The 5000-nt window shown below is 44.6% G+C and overlaps 1 protein-coding gene and 1 long non-coding RNA gene across 7 annotated transcripts in view; one reads left to right on the top strand and one right to left on the bottom strand.

Annotated features, from left to right (window-relative positions):
* Positions 1 to 5000, bottom strand: part of LOC135109764 (uncharacterized) — a 140213-nt gene that overhangs the window by 97984 nt on the left and 37229 nt on the right. Inside the window, exon 2 of the long non-coding RNA XR_010272894.1 lies at positions 3593 to 3624. This is a non-coding gene — a long non-coding RNA (uncharacterized LOC135109764). The remainder of the gene's footprint in view (positions 1 to 3592; positions 3625 to 5000) is intronic.
* The window catches only part of LOC135109756 (probable chitinase 10), a 96385-nt gene that overhangs the window by 11654 nt on the left and 79731 nt on the right, over positions 1 to 5000 (top strand). The window lies entirely within an intron of this gene.

Here is a 5000-nt window from a genome sequence, read left to right on the forward strand (position 1 = left end):
ATGGGCTAGTGATAGGATAGGTTAGGTTAGGTTAGGTTAGGTTAGGCTAGGTTAGGTTAGGTTAGGTTAGGTTAGGTTCCATGAGTCTGTAAGGAAGAACCGTCATTATTATTTCATATTTTAAAAGATGAGATTTTATTGTTTTTTTTTTGTTAGTATTAGATAAAATGTGGAAGTTTAAGGTGGTAAAGTGTTTAGAATGAAGATAATTGGGCATTGAGGGTCTAGACTGAAAATTATCGATGTTATGTCCTGTTTTAATGGCGATTTTACTGAAGAGTTAAAATTTATAGGTACACTGGTGAGCTGGTATTGAAGAAAACAGGAATATACACGTGATAAACTATAATGAAACACGGAAAAAAAAAAAATTGGCCATTACGAGTCCAGAGGAAAAATGATCCGTATTGTTTTAAGTGGGATTTTACAGAGAACTAAAATCTTAAAGTGTATTTGTGTATTAATATTGGAAAAAGAAAATGGAGCAACACATGGTAAACTACAATAAAAGACAAAAACAATAAACAATATCCAAATTTGAATAGGTCAATGACTGGATGAGATAGATCTTCCTAGCAACAGAGAGAGAGAGAGAGAGAGAGAGAGAGAGAGAGAGAGAGAGAGAGAGAGAGAGAGAGAGAGGGGGGGGCACAACAGGTGCATTAGTGGAGGTGGCAGGTGAGAGATTGAGGTAAGGAAGGGAGGGAAGGAGGAGGAGGAGGAGAAAAGGGAGGGACACAAGGACGACTTCCATCTTTCCCTCCTCCTCCTCCTCCTCCTCCTCCTCCTCCAATTCCTTCCACTCCTCTTCCTCTTCCTTATTTTCTATTCTAGTCTGCTACCCTTTCTGTTATTTCCTCTAGCTCATCCTCCTCCTCCTCCTCCTCCTCCTCCTCCTACTACTACTACTACTACTACTACTACTACTACTACTACTACTACTACTACTTCCTTTCAATCTACATTAGTTTCGCTTTCTTCTATTTTTATCTCCTCCTCCTCTTCCTCTTCCTCCTCCTCCTCCTCCTCTTCTGCTCCTCCTCCGCCGCCGCCGCTGGAGATGGTCGTCGTACTCCACACAAACCAGTTGGCAACCCCCCACCTCTCCACCTCTCCACCCCTCACACGCCCTCCACATACCTGGCCTGAGCTGATCACCACCACCATCACCATCACCACCACCACCATCGCTACCTACCAACGTCTTCTTCTGCCACTTCCTATCACCACCACCACCACCACCACCACCACCATCACCACTCCTCCTCCTCCTCCTATTACTACTGCTGCTACTACTACTACTACTACTACTACTACCATCATTATCTTTATCTGTTGTTGTTTGGACTTCCTTTGTATTCCTTTGTACTTTGTTTATTTCTCCTCCTCCTCCTCCTTCTCCTCCTCCTCCTCTTCCTCCTCCTCTTCCTCCTCCTCCCCCTCCTCTTCCTATCCATATCATCTTCATAATCTTGTTCTTCCTTCTCTTATTTCTCCTCCTCCTTCTCCTCCTCCTCCTCCTCCTCCTCCCATACTCGGCTCATCAAAGGCTACCCCCCAGTGGACACCAAGCCCTCCCTCCCCCCTTCCCCCTTCACTCTGATATCACCCATCACCCTACCCTTCCACCCATCCTCCCTCCCTCCTCCCCCCTCTCTAATCTCCCCTCCAGCCACCCTTTCCTCACGTGTCCTGAACCATTACTGTGTGTGTGTGTGTGTGTGTGTGTGTGTGTGTGTGTGTGTGTGTGTGTGTGTGTGTGTGTGTGTGTGTGTGTGTGTGTTCTTCTTGTTATTATAGAAAGGTAAATGGAACAGGAATGAAATGAGAAGAGAAACAAAAGATTAATTACGGATACGTTGAGAAATTTGCATAGGAGAATAAAAAAGAAGAGAAGTAGACTGAAATAAAAGGTAGACAGATAGATATAGATAGATAAATGAATAGATAATGGAAGAAATGTAACAGACAAGTGGATGGATAAATCAATAGATAACAAAAACAGATAAATGTAAAAGGAAGAGAAGGAAGACAATGGAAAGGAGGAGGAAAAGAAGCCAAAGGAAGAAATAATAAGGAATGGAGGAATGTAAGGAAGGACAAAAAGAAAGAAATACGCCATAGAAAGAAAGGAGATGAGAGAAGGAGGCAACGAAAGAAGAAACACAAAATGACAAGAAATGAGAGAAAAAAACGTAGGAATAATAAAAAATAAATAAATAAATAGAGAAGAGACGAACAGAAGGAATAAAGAATCAATTAAACAAAGAAGAAGCAGAAAATTACAAAAAGAATGAGAGGAAAAGAAGGAATTGAGAAAGAGAGAGAGAGAGAGAGAGAGAGAGAGAGAGAGAGAGAGAGAGAGAGAGAGAGAGAGAGATCCAGAAAGAAAAATAAACAAAGCGAAGAAAAACAAGTGAAGAAGAAGAAGAAGAAGCAAAAGAGGATAAGAGAAGGAAGAACGAAGGGAAAGGAGGAGAAAGAGAAAGAGAAGAGGGAGAGGGAAGGGATAAGAGCAGAATAGAGAACAAAGCACATCAATGAAACGCGCCAGATAAAGAGAAAAAAAGGAAAAAAGGAAAAAAGAAAAGAAAAGAAGAGATTTGATGGATAAGGAAGAAAAAAAGAACATTACAGGAACACGTATCTTATCGCATCCACTCTCCTCCTCCTCCTCCTCCTACTCCTCCTCCTCCTCCTCCTCCTCCAAGCAACCGAGTAAGGATCCCAGGGTCTGTTGTTGCTTGGTCTTTCCTTTGTATTCCTTTGTATTCCTCCTCCTGCACGACAAATTACGCTCATAAGCCTCCCACATTCGCTCGTTGCTCAGAAGTTGTTCAGTTTCATTACTTGAGCCACTAATGGTAAAATAACAGGTATTCTCATTCTTTCCATCGTGTTTCCAGGAGGAGGAGGAGGAGGAGGAGAATAGGAAGAAGAGGAGGAGGAGTGTTATACATGCAAGCACTTCATGGTTGAAACGAGGCATGAAAGTACAATTATGGTTATCTGTGAACCACCACCTGTGTGTGTGTGTGTGTGTGTGTGTGTGTGTGTGTGTGTGTGTGTGTGTGTGTGTGTGTGTGGTATTAGGTTCGTGTTTACAAAGCCTAAATATGCACTCCGTCATAATTTCGTCCATGGACCACACACACACACACACACACACACACACACACACACACACACACACACACACACACACACACAGCTTCGCCTCATCCTTTCCACGAATCCTCGCCTTCTTTTCTTACCCTTAACTGAACTCATGAACCAGATACCACAATCCCCTCACCCCTCCCTCCCTCACCCCTCACCCCTCACCCCCTAACACCCCCTCACTTCCTCTCCCCCGTTCCATCTCCATTTTTTTGCCCCTTCATTCTCTTAAAGTCCTGAACCAAGTACCATCCCTCACTCCTTCCTTATCCCCTCACCAGTTCCCCCTCCCCTCTCTTTCCCCCCTCCCCTACCACGCCTCGCCCACTCCACACCCACACCACACCCACAGCACGTCCAAAACACCCACAGGTCATGAAAAACGAGCCTCCAGCATGGTAATTAAGGAAAAGAGAACAATTTTATAACTCACGGGGCTGATAATGCTGAAGTTTCCCCTTAAATCTGAAAGAAAATTGGGAAATATTAGAGAAAGTAATAATAGATGTGGAGAAATAGTGTGTGTGTGTGTGTGTGTGTGTGTGTGTGTGTGTGTGTGTGTGTGTGTGTGTGTGTGTGTGTGTGTGTGTGTGTGTGTGTGTGTGTGTGTGTGTGTGTGTGTGTGTATCACGATTATTACCACAGATAAGCCCAAATATATGAATGCTATTAATTCTTCTTCTCTTCTTCTTTCTTCTCTTCCTTCTTCTTCTCGTTCTTCCTTCCTTCCTTCCTCCTCCTCCTCCTCCTCCTCCTCCTCCTCCTCCTCCTCCTCCTCCTCCTCCTCCTTCTTCTTCAGTCAGGGTAAAGATCGCATTATGAGTAGGGCACATCTTCTCCTCCTCCTCCTCCTCCTCCTCCTCCTCCTCCTCCTCCTCCTCCTCCTCCTCCTCCTCTTCCTCCTTCCCTCCAAAAGAAGCACAAAAAACAGCAAACCAGTCTGTCTTAAGATTCTGCTTTTGGAAGAAATAGGAGGAGGAAGAAAAAAAGAAGAGAAGAAAGAGGAAACGAAGAGAAGAACAAGGAGATGGAAAAGAAGAAAGAGGAGGAGGAGGAAAACGATAACTTATCCTCACAAAACAAAACCAAACAAAAAAATAAATAAAATAAAAATGTGAAATCTATTCTATGAACCAGTCAGCTAGTCAGTCAGCCAGTCAGTCAGTCAGCCAGTCAGTCAGTCAGTCAGTCCTAGTCACTCACTCACCAGTCACTCCACAGTCAGCCAGTTACCCCAGCCACCTCCCAGTCAGTCACTCTGCTCCTCACAGGCAACCAGTCCCTTATACACCCACTCCCACCCAGTCAGCCCTATTCAGTTACTCCCCACCCAATCAGTCAGTCAGTCCCTACCCGTCAGTCAACCGCAGTATACCCAACTCAACCTATCCACTTATCCAGTCAGTCATTACCCACCCAATCCTCTAATCAATTGAGCCAGCCAGTCAGTCAATTTTTTCCACCTCACTTCCCAGCCATTCATTCCCACCCACCACACACACACACACACACACACACACACACACACACACATACACACACACAGTAAAACCAGAGCCGCCACAGAAACACGTACACGCCGCACAGAGCTGGACAGAGAGGGGTGTTCATTAATGTCACGTGTGGAAAGAATGAATTACAAGGCAACAAAGGCCACGGGACAGGTGATAAAGAAGGCTAATTAAGGTAAGCACGTGAGGTGAGGATGGGGAAAGGGAGGGGAGGGGAGATGAGAGGGACGTGGAGGTGTGTGTGATGTATCAGTACAACGTTGGCTGATATATATTTATGCAAATGATCGGTAAGATGAGAGAGAGAGAGAGAGAGAGAGAGAGAGAGAG

Source organism: Scylla paramamosain, chromosome 19 (genome assembly GCF_035594125.1).
Source record: "Scylla paramamosain isolate STU-SP2022 chromosome 19, ASM3559412v1, whole genome shotgun sequence".
Taxonomy (NCBI): Eukaryota; Metazoa; Arthropoda; class Malacostraca; order Decapoda; family Portunidae; genus Scylla; species Scylla paramamosain.